At 43.7% G+C, this 20,827-nt stretch overlaps 1 protein-coding gene across 2 annotated transcripts in view; it reads left to right on the top strand.

Moving 5' to 3' along the window:
• The window catches only part of TECPR1 (tectonin beta-propeller repeat containing 1), a 150,103-nt gene that overhangs the window by 50,656 nt on the left and 78,620 nt on the right, over positions 1-20,827 (top strand). The window lies entirely within an intron of this gene.

The raw sequence follows: 20,827 nt of genomic DNA, 5'->3' as shown, positions 1-20,827 counted from the left end.
TAATATTGCACACCTGTAAAGACCAGCATATATACACACGTCTCAACTGTCCCAGCATGGTAACTTGCGGGGTAACTACAATTTGTATTGCTGCGATAAGCTGTAATACAGATTGTTAGTCCACAACATTGATAAACAAACCCCTTAAACTTTTAATTACATGGTACAAGAATACCTGGAGGACGAGCCTCAGCTGAACATTGGTTGCTCTGGCGCCTTCAGGGATTTTGTGGGCCAGACTCAGATGGTGCGCCTTCACCTGCAGGAGGAAGGGTGGACAGCAGAGAGTTAGTTACTGGGCACCGGCACACTCAGAGAAAACAGGGAGAAAGGAGCATATGGTTAAGTAACCTACGTGTCCTCACACAGACATGTAATAGTACAGGTGTAGCCAGGGGCGTTTCTACAGGGGAGAGGGCCCGTGTGCACTCTCTGTCCGGGCCCCCTCCTCCCTCTGCGTCGGCGGAGGCTCTCAACACCGCAGCACTTGTAAACTCTGGGCACTAGAGAGTGCGACCGAAGTCTACAGCGCATGCACAGGTCGCACCAGGGTTGTTTCCCTAGTGCAGTGATTCCCAACCTTGGTCCTCAAGGCACACTAACAGTCCTGGTTTTAGTGATATCCATAGTTGAGCACAGATGGATAAATCAAAATAACTGAGATACTAATTAAATCACTTGTGCTCAAGTATGGCTATCCTTAAAACCTGGACTGTTAGTGTGCCTTGAGGACCGTGGTTGGGAACCCCTGCCCTAGTGCGTATGTGGAGAACACCGGAAAAATGTCCGCGGTGGCCATTTTTCCGGTGTATTCTCCGGCGAGACAGCCCGGCGTGGGACTTCGGAGGGGTGAGTAATTAAAACATATGGGTGCAGGGTGTGCGGTGTAGACCTCCCCCTGACCCAGGGGCCTGTGTGCCCCGCACACCATGCACCCATTATAAATATGCCCCTGGGTGTAGCTTTTATGACTGACTGAGCTTGTAGTATATATTTCTAACATATTTTAATTGGCAGCTGAATATCTAATAGAATTTCAGTATTTAATTCAAAAATACTACAACGGATGACTAGATGTATTATATATCATTAAAAATTTATTTGTTTTACTAGTTTTATCTGGAGGTTTTTCATGTCTTTGTTCACATTTCTTAGTTTTATATATTTAGCTTTTCTTATTGGACGCAATTCAATACAGCGCGTTGTTAATTCGGAAAATGGCGGTTTTCATGACTTAACAGGCCGCGAGGCTTTTAGCGCACTTTTATCGGATTTCTCCCAGGAGGGTGCGAGAAGAAATCGAGTCAGGCCAAACATCAGGCTGAATTGATTAGCTCCAGGCGCTCCCTACCGGGGCAATTCATCATTGCTTTGAATTGAATCGTCGCCATGGACTTGTCCACTACCAATTTTTATTTCATTACAATTATGGACTAAGTTTTTACAAGGTCATTTGTATTACAAGAAATCTATTTTTCCTTTCTCATATTGTGTATAAATTGTGACACTTGTGGAGTAATATAAGATGTAAATGTCAGTGGAATAAGCATTACATTGTATGACAAAGAAATATATACATACTAGGACATAAGGAAAAGGTAAGCAACCACAATGACACTGAAGGCACTTACCTCAAGTATTGCCAGGTGTCTTCTTGGCATAGGGACCACGGCCTCAGGTACTGCCAGGTGTTTCCTTGGCCTAGGGACAACGGCCTCAGGTACTGCCAGGTGTTTTCTTGGCCTAGGGACAACGGCCTCAGGTACTGCCAGGTGTTTTCTTGGCCTAGGGACAACGGCCTCAGGTACTGCCAGGTGTTTTTTTGGCATAGGGACCACAGGGAGCGGTTTATGCAGCGAAGCCCTAAAAGAGAAATCAGACACATTTGCACCTAAAGGACTCCATGAGAATGTAACAATAGCTAAGATTAGTATAATATAATAATGTACCCAGAGCTACATATTATGGTGTATTATGATTAACATTTATATAGTAGTTAAAAAATACTTCATAACAATGTATTTCTTTCCAAAAATTAAACTAATTTTCATCATTTCTTTCCATAAATCATATTGTTACATATTGTTTATGTGATATCTGCACAATGCACTTACTCAGAGCGTCTCATAGGACCAGTGTTACTTGAACTGGGTGCTTTGTCATTATGGGCTGGCTCTATGGAAAATAATATAGAAATAGTACAGTTACTACTATGTCTAGTATATGTTTTGCTTCAGTTAGTCAATGGAATATAGGCCCTCATTCAGAGCCGTACGCTCTGAGCAGAGCGCACGCTCTGAATGAGGGCCGTCCTCCATAACTATGGAGCGTCCTCCTGGACGCTCGTATAGCTGTGGGCCACCACCCACAGCCTATACGAGCGTGCAGTTTGATGGCCGCGATGGTCGTGACCATCGCGACCATCGAAACTGCGTACAAAAGCCTGTGGTTGAGTTTTTCAACCACAAGGCTCGGAGTGATTTTGGCTCTATCAGAGCCAAAATCACTCCCACTGACATCACTAGTGATGTCAGTGGGCCGGCTTCTGACGGGAGGCGTTCCCGAGGGAACGCCCCCGTCAGGGAGGCACGCCCCCGGCACGCCCACCAAAGGGGGCGTGCTGTCAGTCAACATCGACAGCACGCCCCCTTTGAAGAGACACTACGAGCGAAGGAAAGTCCTTCGCTCGTCGCGTCTGGCGCATGCGCACGACGGAGCTCCCTCCGTCGTGCGCATGCTCAGTGCAGAACATCGACCCACTTGCGAGCGGACAGCCGCTCGCGAGTGGGTCTGAATCAGGCCCATAGTTTGGAAGTGTAAACTCCTATTTGTTCCTATTGTTCCTGGGTCAGTTGCTTCCTTTGCCTAATCTGTAACTGTAATGACCAGCATATGTACATACCTCCCAACCACCCAGTATGGTAACTTGTGGTGTAACTACAATCTGTATTGCTGCGATAAGTGGTGATGCAGATTGTTAGTGCATAACTATGATAAACCACTCTCTTAATCTTTTCATTATAAGATCCAAAAATACCTGGAGGACGACGGTCTTTCAGCTGCACTTTGTCTTCTCCTATAGCCTCAGAGATTTTGTTGGGGGCACAAACACGGTTCCTCTCCACCTGCAGGAGGAAGGGTAATCAGCAGAGAGTTAGTAACTGGGCACCGGCACAATCGGAGAAAACAGGGAGACAGGAGATTATGGATGGGTAACCTACGTGCCCTCACACAGGGGCCTATTCATGATATTAATTATTGGGATCCGAACGACCCCGATAATTAACATTCTAACTCGCCGCGGCTGCCGCAGAAATTAATCATTGCTCCAGCGCGGTGACAGCTAGTGCGAAACCTGCTGTCCCCGCAAGTGGCTTCACTGCTCCTTTCGGAGCAGTGAAACTTTTCAATGCTCCTCTGGGAGCAGTGACGGGTCTGCGCATGCACGAACTACAGGTCATACATGTGCACAAGAGCCCCGACGTCCGGCGGAGGGAGCCGATGGGAGTTGTGAGTAACAATTTGCTGGGACAGCCCATTATCGCTTCAGCTGTCCCGGCAGCAAACTTTATATAGTAAACAAAGGCCCTCATTCAGAGCCACTCGCTAGCGGCAGTACGCTCGTTCCGAGTGATGTTCGCACATCTGCGCATGCGTACGGTTTTTAGTACGCATGCGCGAACCAGTCAGTGCGGGCGAAAATCGTTTGTACGCAATATAGCGAGTGCCTGCTATTTTGAGTGACAGAATGAGGCGTATGTGGGTGGTAACATGGGAAGGTGCTTGAAAACGGGGGGTGGAAATCAGAACGCAGGCGTGCTTAAAGGTCAAAACGGGCGTTTTATGGGTGTGCATAATTAATATAGCAGCGTCAATGACCACGTCACTTGGTTTTTTTTAACTCAGAACTGCTCGCAAAATAGCGGTTGAAAAAACCAACCACAAGAATAGCGAGCAGTTCATATCCTGTTCGATGTACTCGATTAATCTAATAAATAGCGGACATGACGTATGGTGCGAGCGGCCAGGGGGCGTTTTTAAGAAATAAAAGAGCGTATGTTTTGCTCGCTCGTTCAGACATAGAGGCGTGAACAGACTGCAAACAGCGAACGGTTCATTTGAATAGCCACCCCTTGTTTTTAAACGAACGACCGCAAATAGCCAATGGCTCTGAATGAGGGCCAAAATGCGATAGAAAGTGAAGTATGGAGAGAGAAAATTAAGTTTATTAAATATCCCCCTAAATCCCTTGTTCCACCACAGTTAAACCCAGTAACATAGATATTTAATAAATATGTACAACTGTAAAGACCAGCATATGTACACATGGGCAGCACAGACGGTGTAATGGTTAGCATTACTGCCTCACAGCACTGAGGTCATGGGTTCAATTCCCACTACGGCCCTAACTGTGTGGAGTTTGTATATTCTCCCTGTGCTTGCGTGGGTTTCCTCCGGGTACTCCGGTTTCCTCCCACACTCCAAAAATATACTGGTAGGTTAATTGGCTCCCCACACAATTGACCATAGTGTGTATGTGTGTGAGCATGAGGTAGGGATTATTAGATTGTAAACTCCACTGGGGCAGGGACTGATGTGAATGGCCAACTATTCTCTGTAAAGCGCTGCGGAATATGTGTGCGCTATATAAATAACTGGTAATAATAATGTCCCAACTGTCCCAGCATGGTAACTTGAAGGGTAACAACAATTTGTATTGCTGCGATAAACTGTGATGCAGATTGTTAGTCCACAACGTTGATAAACAGGCCCTTTAAACTTTTAATTACATGGTACAAGAATACCTGGCGGATGAGTCTCAGCTGAACATTGATTTTTCTGGCGCCTTCAGGGATCTTGTGGGCCAGACTCAGATGGTGCGCCTTCACCTGCAGGAGGAAGGGTGACAGCAGAGAGTTAGTTACTGGGCACCGGCACACTCAGAGTACACAGGGAGACAGGAGATTATGGATGGGTAACCTACGTGCCCTCACACAGACATGTAATACCACAAGTGTAGCTTTTATGACCGATTGAGCCTGTAGTAGATATTTCTAACATATTTTAATTGGCAGCTGAATATCTAATAGAAATTAAGTATTTAATTCTAGAATACTACAATGGATGACTAGATGTATTATATATAATTAGAATAAATTTGTTTTACTAGTTTTATCTGAAGTTTTTTCATTCCTTTGTTCACATTTCTAAGTTTTATATATTTAGCTTATCTTATTGGGCGCGATACAATTCAGTACGTTGTTAATTCGGAAAGTGGTGGTTCTCACAACTTAACATAGGTTTTAGTCGCGAGAATCGGCATTCTCGACCAAAGTGCAGGCTGCGAGGCTGTTAATGAAATTTTGTCGGATTTCTCCTCTCACCCTGAGGAGGATGCGAGAAGAAAATCTTTAGTCGGGCCAAACATCAGGCTGAATGGAACAGCTCTGGGAGCTCCCTCCTGGGGCTATTCATCATCGCTTTGAATTTAATCACGGCCATGGACTTGTCCACTACCCATTACTTTTATTTAATTTACAATTATAATGGACTATGTTTTTGCAAGATCATTTATATTACAAGAAAGCTATTTTTCCCTTCTCATATTGTGTATAAATTGTGACACTTGTGGAGTAATATAAGATGTAAATGTCAGTGTAATAAGCATTACATTGTATGACAAAGAGATATATACATACTAGGACGTAAGGAAAAGGTAAGTAACCATAATGACACTGCAAGCACTTACCTCAGGTATTGCCAGGTGTTTTCTTGGCATAAGGACCATGGGTTCAGGTACTGCCAGGTGTTTGTTTGGCATGGGGACAATGGCCTCAGATACTGCCAGGTGTTTTCTTGGCATAGGGACCACGGCCTCAGGTCCTGCCAAGTGTTTATTTGGCATAGGGACCACGGCCTCAGGTATTGCCAGATGTTTTCTTGGCATGGGGACCACAGCCTCAAATACTGCCAGGTGTTTTCTTGGCATAGGAACCACAGCCTCAGATACTGCCAGGTGTTTTCTTGGCATAGGGACCACGGCCTCAGGTACTACCAAGTGTTTATTTGGCATGGGGACCACGGCCTCAGATACTGCCAGGTGTTTTCTTGGCATAGGGACCACGGCCTCAGGTACTGCCAAGTGTTTATTTGGCATAGGGACCACGGCCTCAGGTATTGCCAGGTGTTTTCTTGGCATGGGGACCACGGCCTCAGGTACTGCCAGGTGTTTTTTTTGCATAGGGACCACGGCCTCAGGTGCTGCCAGGTGATTTTTTGGCATAGTGATCATGGCCTCTGGTACTGCCAGGTGTTTTCTTGGCATATGGACCACGGATGACAATTTAGGCAGCAAAGCTCTAAAAAGAGAAAACAGATGCATTTGCACCTAAAGGGCTCCAAGAGAATGTAACAACAGCTAAGGTTAGTATAATAATGTACCTATAGCTACATATTATGGTGTATTATGATTAACATTTATATAGTAATGGCTAATAAAATACTTCATAATCTATTGTTATCTATAAATGACACTAATTCTTATCACATTTCTAACCATAAATCACATTTTTACATATTGTTCATGTGATATCTGCAAAGAGTACTTACTCAGAGCGTCTCATAGGACCAGTGTTACTGGAACTGGGGGCTTTGTCCTTATGGTCCTTATGGGCTGGCTCTGGAAAATAATACAGAAATAGTACAGTTACTACTATGTCTGGTATATGTATTGTGTCAATTAAACCCCTATTTGTTTCTATTGTTCCTGGGTCAGTTGCTTCCTTTGCCTAATCTGTAACTGTAAAGACCAGCGTATGTACATACCTCCCAACCACCCAGCATGGTAACTTGTGGTGTTACTACAATCTGTATTGCAGCGATAAGTGGTGATGCAGATTGTTAATGCACAACTATGATAAACCGACCCCTCAATATTTTCATTACAAGAAACAAGAATACCTGGAGGATGAGGGTCTTTCAGCGGCACTTTGTCTTCTCTTGCAGCCTCAGGGATTTTGTCGGGGCCACAAACACAGTTCCTCCCCACCTGCAGGAGGAAGGGTAAACAGCACAGAGTTAGTTACTGGGCACCGGGACAATCAGAGAAAACGGAGAGAGGAGATTATGGATGGGTAAACTACGTGTCCTCACACAGGGGCCTGTTCATGATGTTAATTATTGGGAGTCCGAACAACCCCGATAATTAACTTTCTAACTCGCTGTGGCTGCCGCAGAAATTCATCATTGCTCCAGCGCGGTGACAGCTAGTGCGAAATCTGCTGTCTCGGAGCAGTGACGGGTCTGCGCATGCACGAACTACAGGACATTCATGTGCACAAGAGCCCCAACGTCCAGCGGAAGGAGCCGACAGGAGCGTAGTGAGTAACAATTTGCTGGGACAGCCCATTATCGCTTCAGCTGTCCCGGCAGCAAACTTTATATAGTAAAGAAAATGTGATAGAAAGTGAAGTATGGAGAGAGAAAATTAAGTTTATTAAATATCCCCCTAAATCCCTTGTTCCACCACAGTTAAACCCAGTAACATAGATAAATATGTACAACTGTAAAGACCAGCATATGTACACATGTCCCAACTGTCCCAGCATGGTAACTTGCGGGTTAACGACAATTTGTATTGCTGCGATAAGCTGTGATGCAGATTGTTAGTCCACAACGTTGATAAACAGGCCCCTTAAACTTTTAATTACATGGTACAAGAATACCTGGCGGACGAGTCTCAGCTGAACATTGATTTTTCTGGCGCCTTCAGGGATCTTGTGGGCCAGACTCAGATGGTGCGCCTTCACCTGCAGGAGGAAGGGTGACAGCAGAGAGTTAGTTACTGGGCACCGGCACACTCAGAGTACACAGGGAGACAGGAGATTATGGATGGGTAACCTACGTGCCCTCACACAGACATGTAATACCACAAGTGTAGCTTTTATGACTGATTGAGCCTGTAGTAGATATTTCTAACATATTTTAATTGGCAGCTGAATATCTAATAGAAATTCAGTATTTAATTCTATAATACTACAATGGATGACTAGATGTATTATATATAATTAGAATAAATTTGTTTTACTAGTTTTATCTGAAGTTTTTTCATGCCTTTGTTCACATTTCTTAGTTTTATATATTTAGCTTATCTTATTGGGCGCGGTACAATTCAGCGTGTTGTTAATTCGGAAAGTGGCGGCTCAAACGACTTAACATGGGTTTTAGTCGCGAGAACCAGCATTCTTCGACCAAAGTGCAGGCTGCGAGGCTGTTAGTGAAATTTTATTGGATCCCTCTCACCCTGAGGAGGATGCAAGAAGAAATTCTTTAGTCGGGCCAAACATCAGGCTGAATGGAACCGCTCTGGGAGCTCCCTCCCGGGGCTATTCATCATTGCTTTGAATTTAATTGCGGCCATGGACTTGTCGACTACCAATTACTTTTATTTCATTTACAATTATAATGGACTATGGGCCTGATTCAGACCCGCTTGCAAGCGGGTCGATGTTGATCGACAGCTCGCCCCGCTGGGTAGGTGGTCGGGGGGGTGGCTGGCCAAACGGAGGCGTTCCCGAAGGAATGTCTGCTGTTTGGTGGTGGCCCCGCTGACATCATGAGTGATTTCAGTGGTGAGCTTCTCACTGGGGCTTGCGGCAGATGAGACCCTACCACAAGGGTCTCGTCGCAAGCCCCGATGGTCGCGACCATCACCTGGCCACTCGCTAAAGCTGTTGGTGGTCACCCACAGCTTAGCGAGTGGCCAGGAAGCCGGACTGAAAATAAAAAAAAAACGCCCTTCAGACCTGCGAGCTGCCTCCGGCAGCAAGCGGGTCTGAATCAGGGCCTATGTTTTTGCAACATCATTTATATTACAAGAAACCTATTTTTCCTTCTCATATTGTGTATAAATTGTGACACATCTGGAGTAATATAAGATGTAGATGTCAGTGTAATAAGCATTACATTGTATGACAAAGAGATATATACATATTAGGACATAAGGAAATGTAAGTAACCATAATGACACTGAAAGCACATACCTCAAGTATTGCCAGGTGTTTTCTTGGCATAAGGACCATGGGTTCAGGTACTGCCAGGTGTTTTTTTGGCATAGGGACCATGGCCTCAGATACTGCCAGGTGTTTTTTTGGCACAGGGACCACGGCCTCAGGTACTTCCAAGTGTTTATTTGGCATAGGGACCACGGCCTCAGGTATTGCCAGATGTTTTCTTGGCATGGGGACCACGGCCTCAGGTACTGCCAGGTGATTTTTTGGCATAGTAATCACGGCCTCTGGTACTGCCAGGTGTGTTCTTGGCATAGGGACCACGGCCTCAAGTACTGCCAGGTCTTTTCTTGGCATATGGACCACGGATGACAATTTAGGCAGCAAAGCTCTAAAAAGAGAAAACATACATTTGCACCTAAAGGACTCCAAGAGAATGTAACAATAGCTAAAGTTAATATAATATAATAATGTACCTCTAGCTACATATTATGGTGTATTATGATTAACATTTATATAGTAAAAGCTAAAAAAATACTTCATAATCTATTCTTATCTATAAATTACACTAATTCTCATCACATTTCTAACCATAAATCATATTTTTACATATTGTTCATGTGATATCTGCACAAAGTACTTACTCAGAGCGTCTCATAGGACCAGTGTTACTGGAACTGAGGGCTTTGTCCTTATAGTCCTTATGGGCTGGCTCTGTGGAAAATAATACAGAAATAGTACAGTTACTACTATGTCTGGTATATGTATTGTGTCAATTAAACCCCTATTTGTTTCTATTGTTCCTGGGTCAGTTGCTTCCTTTGCCTAATCTGTAACTGTAAAGACCAGCATATGTACATACCTCCCAACCACCCAGCATAGTAACTTGTGGTGTTACTATAATCTGTATTGCTGCGATAAGTGGTGATGCAGATTGTTAATGCACAGCTATGATAAACCAACCCCTCAGTATTTTCATTACAAGAAACAAGAATACCTGGAGGATGAGGGTCTTTCAGCTGCACTTTATCTTCTCTTGCAGCCTCAGGGATTTTGTGGGGGGCACACAAGCGGTTCCTCTCCACCTGCAGGAGGAAGGGTATACAGCACAGAGTTAGTTACTGGGCATCGGGACACTCAGAGAAAACAGGGAGACAGGAGATTATGGATGGGTAACCTGCGTGTCCTCACACAGACATGTAATACCACATGTGTAGCTTTTATGACTGAATGAGCCTATAGTAGATATTTGTAACATATTTTAATTGCAGTTACCCCTTGGGGGCTACTCACCAGTGTTTTGATGTGCTTGGCCTTGCTCCCGTAGGTGAGTGTGCTGCGAGAGTCTTCATAGGCAGCATCCGCAGGGCTGATGTGTGTGATCATCACCATTCTGCTCCTGCCACTCAGTGCACCCTGTGATAGATATAGCTCTGGTTATAGGGGAGATCACTGAGGAATCCTTACACAGTGTAATGAGCAGTTTATAGATCTACTACTATTGTTTTATACTATGTTTGTGAGAAACAAATGAATTGCACTAATTACTAATATCATGGTTGATTGCAGCCATTGTCCGAGATAAGGAACAATATTCCTGATGACTGGGGTTCAGGCATAGATGCTGTGGCCACATTCCCTGTACACAGGACCTCAGCATTTACAATAAGCTGTGGCAACACCCCCATACACTAGACCACATGGCCCTGTTTGATAACTCACATTCATATTCCTTAATGCTTGTATCCTAACAAGATATCTAAGAAGTGACTAATGCTACTTATACATCAGCCATGGGTGTATCCAGGGGCGTATTAAGAGATGTCAGTTCGTTCACAGCAGCGGAGGAGAAAAGAGGGGGCCCCAGACGGGGAGTGAGCACGGGCTCCCTCCTCTCTCCCCGGCTGCCGTCAGCGAACTGTCAGCAGCAGGAGGCTGCGGGCACTAGAGTGTGCCCGGAGTCTACTGTGCATGCGTAAGTCATCGGGAAAAGGCGCGAAAGCCAATTTCCTGGTGACTTCCTACTGCACATGCAAAAAACACCAGGAAAAAGGCAGCGGCGGCTATTTTCAAGGCGTTTTGTGTAGCGCTACTCAGTGGGAGTGGTAAGTATAAAAAAAAAGTATGGGTGCAGGGTGTGCGGTGCAGACCCCTCCTGAACCGCACACCTTGTACCAATTATAAATACGCCCCGGGATGTATCTGTAATGGGTGCAGGGTATACGGTACACGTGTCCAGTGGTCTCACACCGCACACCCTGCACCCATAACCTATACTTAACACTCTGCTAATGCTGTATTCACCAATGTAGTCACCGAGAAAATTACATGGGTGCCATATTTCCAAAGTCCTGCACATGCCCAGTAGAGAAAGCGCAGTGCCAGAGTATAATTAGTGCATAGGCCTGCATGGAGACTGCACACGGGGCCCTTCTCTCTTATTACTGTCCCTGACATCAGGTACAGTTGTATGGTCCTATGTATGTAGGAAAACTCATAGTAATAACATACCTTTAGCAGCCAGGTCAATTTGCTGTCCCGATAATTGATATGGCTGCCTGGTCTCTTGCGTAGCGCCATGATGCAGTTCCTTAGGGCCAGAAGGGAGCGGTTTATATAGCCAGTTTCTTTCATGGTTTGGCCAGTGTTCTTAGTCTGATATAGAAATAGAAAAGATAATGAAGACACATCTGGCTTCAGTCACAGTGTGGATGTGGTACAAACACAAACTTTTGTATGATAAAACTAATTACACAATTTACTTCATTTGTGTCCTAAGACAGTGAATCCCATTCACCTTAGTTTTAGCTGGTGATATTGGCTGATATGCTTTTCTTACTGCATGTAATTTAACCCAAGCTATTAAAAAAAATTCCATTATTAATATCTCAGTGGGAGGGGGTAACTGACATTAATGTATGTAACCAAGGGGGGTGGTGGCCAGTAACAGATTGGGAATCACTGCTCTAAGGAGAGAGAGACCATGCTTAGGGAGTACTCAGTGGCATCACAAGGGGTGTACGGGCCGCACCCAGGTGTCACCCGCCGAGGGGTGACACCAAAGTGCAGACTCCCCCTGACAACTAGTGGTGAAGCATGAACACTGCAGAAGGATAGCAAACTGTTACGATATTTACCTCTTTGGCATTGCAGGGAAATACAAAGAAATTATAATGATATGTATGATACAAGTGATACCTGGCATGCTCGCTCTGATCCCGCCAGGTCTACCATGTACAGCCGGCCCGTGCACACTCCATCCTTGCTCGTCTGCTTTACGGTGACTTGTACAACAGCATGGGAGCGGGATGAGTTGTTATTGGCAGCTGTGGCTGCCTTAGAGCGGCGCTTATTCCCTTTAGTCAGCAATGCGATGGCCTGAAAAAGAAAGTAATATAGATAAACCAACTCTCTTGTGGTTACACAAAACAACTCATAAAGTTGCACTTGCCCGTGTGTTATAGCTACAGCATGGTCACTACACCAGCGACCACATAGTCATGGGCTCTGCTTATTCATTCACACATTAATAGGTTCTTTACAGACAGCAACCGGTTTATATTAGTTACTTATATAACCTATTGTCATTTGTATCACCCTTGTTCAGTGCTGCAGAGCCCTTGTGGTGCCTTAAATAAAAGATGATAATAATATAGACAGGGATGACTAGTGGTGAAGCATGGACGCTGCATAAGGGTAGCACAGACTAATGATAGTCACCTCTTCAGGACTGCTGGGGAAGAACTCTGCAATCCCTTCTATCCTGGTGTTGCCGTAGGGATCCTCTCTAAGGTGCAAACATCCAAAGGACGGTCTTAGCAGATCCCGAACGGTTTCATTGTAGACCTGAAAATGTAATGAATGAATAATCACTCTCTGCAATACAAGCACAAGTGTGTAATCCATATTTACTCTGTGGAAAGGGCTTGGGTTACTTGTGGTTCTCCAGATGCTGTATTTCATGAAGAAAGTATTTTTAGGGAATGTACATATAGGGCATATAGCTTTCAGTTCTGCACCAGTCCCCATGAATTTTCAAAAAAGCAGAGTAGAGGGTCTCAGTTGCCCCCTCAAACTTTGTTACGGGCCTGGTGATTGCTTGTTATGCCCAATTACACATGTAGGGGGATCATTTACAGTTGGACGCATATATATGTGTGCAGAATGTACATAAAGAGGACACATAAAAAGCTTATTTCATGCATTTGTTGTGCCAGAATCATCTCAAGGTGCATCCAGCTGAAATACAGCATTTGCTGCAGGTGTATGTCAGGTGTGTGTATAGCGCACTATAACACAGAGATGGTGTAGAGATGTGGATTGATAGTGTTATTAGTATATTATTAACCTCCTCCTGTCTGGCCTCCCTGACTCTCCTCTGCAATCTGTCCTCAATGCTGCTGCCCAGCTCATCTTCCTCTCCAAATATACTACATCTGCCTCCCCTCTCCTACAAGCCCTTCCCTTTCAGAACCCAATTCAAGCTCCTCACACTCACTTACACAGCCATCACCCAATCCTCTCCCAGTTACATCTCTGACCTCATTTCCCTTCACACTCCCTTCTGCCCTCTTTGCTCCACTAATGAATGCTGCTTCTCCTGTTAACTGATTGCTTCTTCCCATGACTGTCTCCAAGATTTTGCACATGTTGCTCCCTACCTCTGGAATTCTCTACCTCTCCCTGTCAGACTCTTCACCTCTCTACAAAACTTCAAACAGGCTCTCAAGATGCACATCTTCATCAAAGCCTTCTATCTGTCATCCTAACACTCTGTCCCATGCTCACTGTCTATCCCGTCTGTGTCACCCCTGTCTATCTGCCCCTACCATTTAGAATGTAAGCTTCCATGAGCAGGGCCCTCTTCCCAATGTGCTTTTCCTTCCCTTACTATTATTTACAGCACCTAACCCTTGACTTCTGCAACCATGCTACTTATTTCAGGGTTATGACCGCTGTTGCAGCAATATTTATATATAATGTATTTGTCCAACATTGTCTTGTACTGCAAGTCACTGATTTCTTGTCTCGCTCAGTTGTTAATGTACTTTGTTAGGCACTGCAGAACCATTGTGGCTGCATATAAATAAAGGCTAATAATAATACAAACATCTGTTGAATGTATGACCGCCTGACTCCAACCCTCCCTTAGGGGTGCCTAACCATAGCCTCCCCCCTGAGTGCCTTACCCTAACCTCCCCGCTGTTAGTGCCTAAACCTAACCCCCCCTCCCCGCACCCTGACCTCCCCCTGAGTGCCTTACCCTAACCTCCCGTTAGTGCCTAAACCTAACCCCCCCTCCCCGCACCCTAACCCTAACCTCCCCCCTATTGCCTAAACCTAACCCCCCCTTTCCCTAGCCTAACCCTAACCTTCCCTGGGAGGGTGCCTAACCCTAAGTCTCCCCGTGGGTCCATAAACCTAACCCCCCCCCCATCCCCAGCTAAGTGTATACTTACCCCAGCTGACGACGATCGGTCCGGCATCCTCTCGGGGTTCCGGCATCGGGATTAACATAGGTGTCGGTATTTCGACACCTATGTTAAATCCCTTGCCGGGATTTCTTTGTCAGGATTGAGAGGCCGCCGGTCTCATAACTACATCCCGTTGTTACCTCATTCAACACTCAAATGAGATGATTGTGTCCTGCAGTAGTCCTAGTGGTATCAATTAACTAATTTGAATATATTGCCGTGACTCCATATAACATAGCCGAGATTCTAATGAATCTACTACTATCAGCTGATGGGGTAGATACACAATCAGCCAATCAGAAGATAGCGCTGCTAACAGTTATCATCACTCTGTGTATTTGCATCCGGCCCTCCAGCAACGGCAATAGACACATAACCCAAAATCTGCCTTTGCGTCATGTCTAATTGTGCTGCAGTTTACTTCGCCTATGTATGCTCGCCACTGCCTATGCATGCACAGTATGTAAATGCATATTTTATGCAAACCCCCAGAGTTCCTAAACTAAATAAGACACATAGAATATAAACCAAGCACATATTCCTCACATATTTACCTCAGCATAGGACACTGAAATAGAGAATTGATTCTGCCCTCTCTGCACCTCGATGGTCTTATAAAGATCTTTCAGAGCGCGAAATATCACTCCAGGCTCGTGACCATTGCCCATCATAGTAAAGGTCTTCCCGGTGCCTGTGATAAATATAAAGGTATAAGGCATACACTCACTGACGTTACAAGAAAGAATGGCAGACATGTAATTATACAATGTGTCGTGTCAGTAATGAACAGTGACGGACATCATGTGACTAAGCAAATATCAGGATGCTGCTCATCAGTTCACTCTCTCAGGGATGGCTCCGCTTGTTAGTGAATGGATAGACTGTGCAGTATTCTATATTTGTTCTGCCTCCATATTTGGTGATGGGTGCACCTATTCCCTGGTCAGTGAGAGTTAGGAGCAGTGGTAACCACAGCCTATCACAAGCTGACAATGTAACTGGAAACATAATTCAAGATGCTATATAAAAATCTAATATATGCACATTTGGGGGCTTTTTCATTAAACACAAAACAACATTGTGACATAGTTATGTGATCCAATACAATTTTACCAGTACAACTATAGTGTACTATATCGTTAGACTATAGACCAAATCTGTAACAATATTTTGGTAAATGAGATTTACCTTCTACCTACCACATCATTCTCATGCTATTACCATGCCCCAAATAGAAGTTATACTTAAGAACTATGACTTGTGCCCTTATTGGATGTTATCAATTAAATGTTATTCTATTATACTGTATCTGTCATCACTTTACTGAGGATTCTGGGCCTGATTCAGACCCGGTCGCAAGCTCTGAGCGCTCGCAACCGGGTCGATGGTGGCCCAGAGCGCATGCGCACGACGGAGCCGCCTCCGTCATGCGCATGTGCAAGACCCGGATAGAGACGGGCACTCTGTCGCTCCAGGTCTCGCACCAAAGGGGGCTTGCTGTCGATGTTGAGTGACAGCACGCCCCCTTTGGTGGGTGGGCCGGGGGGGTGGCTGCCCAGACGGAGGCGTTCCCATGAGAACGCTTACCGTTTGGGGGCTCTGTTTGAGGCGAAAGCTCTCTGGGGCTTGCGGCAACGAGATCCTACCACAAGGGTCTCGTCGCAAGCCCGATGGTCGCGATGGTCTTGACCATCGCGACCATCATCCTGGCCGCTCGCATTAGCTGTGGGTGGCAACCCACAGCAATGTGAGCAGCCAGGAGGCCGCTCGATAAAAAAAAAAAAAAACACGCCCAGAATCAGAGCGAGCGCTCTGTCAGAGCGTCCGGCTCTGAATCAGAGCCTCAGTGCTCAGACCCGGTTTGTGCCGTGCAACTAACGCCTCACTTTCTGGAACCACATGGATAAATGCACAGCCCGTAAGGAAACTACTAGCTCACAATTACTAACAGTACAGATGGTCACATGTTTTACCACCACTCATTTCACCAGATCATTACTTTTACACATACAATATAAACAATTAGACTTATGTATTAATAACATTAATATTACCTGTAGGGCCGTACGCAAATATAGCAGCACTGTACCCCGAGATGATATCGTCCACTAGGTTCTTCATTGTGGAGTGATAGACATGCTCCTGAAATTAGACACATTTATTGATGCTACGTAAGCAATCATGAAAATAATATAAAAATATGCCCTATAGTGAATAAGAAGAAATGACAGATGTACAAGCATTACTGGCTGATGCTACAGTCACATATGATGATAAATTGTTCTCATGGGCTATTTTACTCCATTACAAGATGCAGCATGAGCAGCGCTGACATATGTATAATGGGTGTAGGGTGTGTGGTGCACATGGGTACCTGAATCCAGGGGGACCCACACCATACTCCATACACCCATTGTATGTACTTACCATGCAGTTTCCCAGAGATATACAGTATGCCTGCACAATAGGCTCTGGCACAGTACCAGAGACTACACCTCGTGTACAATGGTTTGGGAGGGACCCGTTCAGACACAGCACACAGGAACCCTCCTCTCATAAGATGTCCCTGAGTACTGTATTATATATACCATTAACTTTTATTATTCATTGTAAATATATCAGGATTACAATCACCTGGGTAGCTGCCTGATCAAACACCTCATTAAAGGTGAACGTCCTCTCCCTGGTCCTGCAGCAACGCAGGACATCATCAGGATCCTCGTCAGGGTCCTGCAGTAGTACTGTCTGTAAGGAAAGAGAAGACACATGTTCAGTAGATGTCACCAGGTCCTACAAGCACCTCTGCGGCTAGAGCAGAATATCTTACAGTAAGTCCAGTTTATATAAATGGATAAAAGCAAACTCACACATATTATAATAATAACATTATTGGATTGTATCTCAAGTAGTTTGCTACCTATTGTGGAACTACAATTCTCAGCGTAACCTCCTTATTGGAGGGAATTGCCATATGTTACTGTCCATAAAATATGTGCATGACATCTTTTTTCCCTACTGAACCGAGAGCCCTGGATTGGGCAGATAGGGTGAGATGGAACATGTTGTCCGGCCTCTCTGCAGTATAAACATAGACACATCTTCTCCTCACACTATCTTCAGGGGATATAGCAATAGCTGGTGCAGCCTAGGGGGGTGTGACCACACAGACCAATAGGAAGCTACAAGCAAAAAGCTCACCACTTCCTACTGGTCTGTTGGTCACACCCCTGTCTAACAAACATTCAGCTGGTTACTAAGAGGGAGGAGCATCTTAGGAGCCTTGCAATGGTGTTTTGCAGCAGGTCCAGTATTTGCATAGTTCAGCAATGGTCCATGATTTCCCCATTTCTTGTGCACAGAGAGGTTCCTTGCACCTTGCGCTATCTGTGCAGCTGGTTATTACTCTGATTTGCTTATGGGTATATGGGGACTGTGGATAGCGTTCCACCTCTGATAGTCAAAGCAAAACATTTTCTTTTTTATCATGTTCTTAAACACAGATATAAGATATATATATATATAAATAAATGTGCTATATAAAGTAAAATTTAAAAAACAAATAAATGTAAGATTAATGTATTGGTAGGAAAATCATTGTATAATTAAATGTGTTTAATGTTAAACTAATTCAGTTGTTTAAACTTAAAATAATGTTATTAGCATTTTCTTACCTGCGGCCCGAGCTGGTGTACAATGCATCGGGCGCTGCTCTTAGCCTCTGTCCTATTAATTGGACGGATGCGCAGAGCGACCTGTGAAATAATGAAACAGACATAAGAACAATGCAGGATTTTTAATGCCAAGGTAATCTCCCTATAGTGGCAAAAACACTAATATAAAGCAAACCAAACAGTGATCTAGATGCACTTCCCTTGGTATAACAGCATTTCACAATTTTATTTTTATTTTATTTTAAATAATATGAAATCAGAACATTAACATACATATTAGAAAGTCTGGAAAGCTACTAAGCAAAACACATTAATATTCAATAGTAAATAATATAAATACAGAGAAAATGGAAGTTTTTAAAACGAATGTATCTAACTCTACCCTGAACTTATATGAAATTATATGATAGTGACCTATTACCATTACCCATCAGTAATACAGTGAGTCCATGGCTCTATAAGAGATACTTACAGTCATTTGATGGTCTTTAGGGTGGTTTTTTTCCGCCTTCTTCATCGTAATATCATTTTATCCACTCAGAAATGAGAAGAAAAAAATATCTGTACTGTCACTAGTCCAGCAATATCAGATATAACACAGGAAGCATCCAGCTGCCTTATTATACCCATCACACCTCCAATAGTGACATCATCAGCTGCCACTATGACATCACTAGGTGCCATGGCAGGGGGGCACTGCCATGTATCTCAGGCAGGGCATTGGGGGTGTATAGTAAATACAATGTGATGATTACATGTCAGTAAATAAAAACACCTAATTGGGATGAGCAGAAATGTAATCATTATACACAGCAGTGATATGTATTATCTGTGCACTGTGTGTGTCTGTGGTACATTCAGGCCCATACTATGCATCTGTGGAAACATACAGAGTGAGGCTCATGTAGTGTTTGATGTACAGCTATTGTGCTGAGTTAAATACGCATTTTCATACTACATCTACATACTATAAAATGTGCATATACATCCGTATTAAAATTTTGGCACCTCTTAAGCATACTTGCCTACTTTTGGAAATGCATTTCAGGGAGATTGCGAAAGTAGCACCTATAAGAGCACGGTAAAGTGGGCATGTACTGCTACATCTGAGAGGCGTGTCATAAAACTGATTACTTTTCAGAAAGTGCACAGGGATCATTGTGCCTTTTAACCAGGGCCGGATTAACAATGGGGCGGGTGGAGCTACAGCTCCAGGCCTCCAATTGAAAATAGGCCCACAGGATACACTGCTGTGCAGACAGGAAAAATAATGTTTTTCCTGTCACCACCACCAACAGCCCAGTTCACTCACCTCCTGGCCGCCCGTTACCACCTAACAGCTCATTGATAAATATCACCCTCTCTGGTCTGGTCAGTTGGCCCAAAGCTCCGCCCACTTCCGTCCCCAAGTAATATGAAGCTCCGCCCCAAATAACCATTTTAGTCCTACTCCAAAGCTGTGAACGGCAGGCTGAGGCTCCTAAGTACAGAAGGGAAACAGCCAAGCATGTCATGATCACACAGGTCAGTGCAATATCTGGCCCCTGAGTATATGTGTATATATAGATTATCTATTATCTATCTATCCATCTATCTATATATATATTGGTGTTAAGGTGGGAACAGGAGCACATATATATATACAATGTAATATGTGTGAATGTATGAATATATACACATTATATATATATATATATATATATATGTATAGTTTATCTATTATCTATCTATCTTTATATATAGCTGTTAAGGTGGGAACAGGAGCATATATATGTATGTGTATATATGTATATATATATATATATATATATACATGTAATATGTGTGTATGTATAAATATATACACATATATGTAAATGTGTGTGTGCATATATATATATATATATATATATATATATATTACTGTGTGTGTGTATATATATATATATATATATATATATATATATATATGCCATCCAAAGAAGACACAGCACTCCATCTTTGGAAGGTATGGAAAGTATTTCACGCAAGCACCAGGGCCTTATGCATTGGACAGTGCTGAGTGTTGGCAGTTTTGGGAAAATATATATATATATATATATATATATATACCGCTGTATATATATATATATATATATGTATATATATATATATATATATATATATACGGTGTATATGCTGTGTGTGTGTGTATATATATATATATATATATATATATACAGTGTATATGCTGTGTGTGTGTGATAGTGTGTGTATATATGTATATATATATTTTTATATATATAAGTCCCCGAGGGTGGCACTCCCTTATTGATAGAAACTTGCAGGTGCCTTCCAGTCAAAGCCAGCAGCTGATGGCTTAACAATAAATAATCCACATCGGCGGCACTCAGATGAACATCAAATAATACAGGAGAATGTGATGAATATCATATATATATATATATATATATATATATATATATATATACCCTAACATTATATATTCTATATGTTTATTGCACTAACACGTGCATACATCATACACACAGTAGCACACACATACACCCTGGCACCGTATACATAGTTTCACACACTTACTTTCTGATGCAGCAGGTTGCTGATGGAGGCGGGCACCTTGCACCATTAGGCCCCAGACCCCGCGACATATTACCGCGATTTGCGGGGATCTGAGAGGAGGTAGGACTGTTCACAG

The sequence above is a fragment of the Taudactylus pleione genome, unplaced genomic scaffold (assembly GCF_031769625.1).
Source record: "Taudactylus pleione unplaced genomic scaffold, aTauple2 ptg000032l, whole genome shotgun sequence".
Classification (NCBI taxonomy): Eukaryota; Metazoa; Chordata; class Amphibia; order Anura; family Myobatrachidae; genus Taudactylus; species Taudactylus pleione.
Note: the sequence above shows the minus strand (reverse complement) of the source record. Positions and strands in the feature narration are given on the sequence as shown.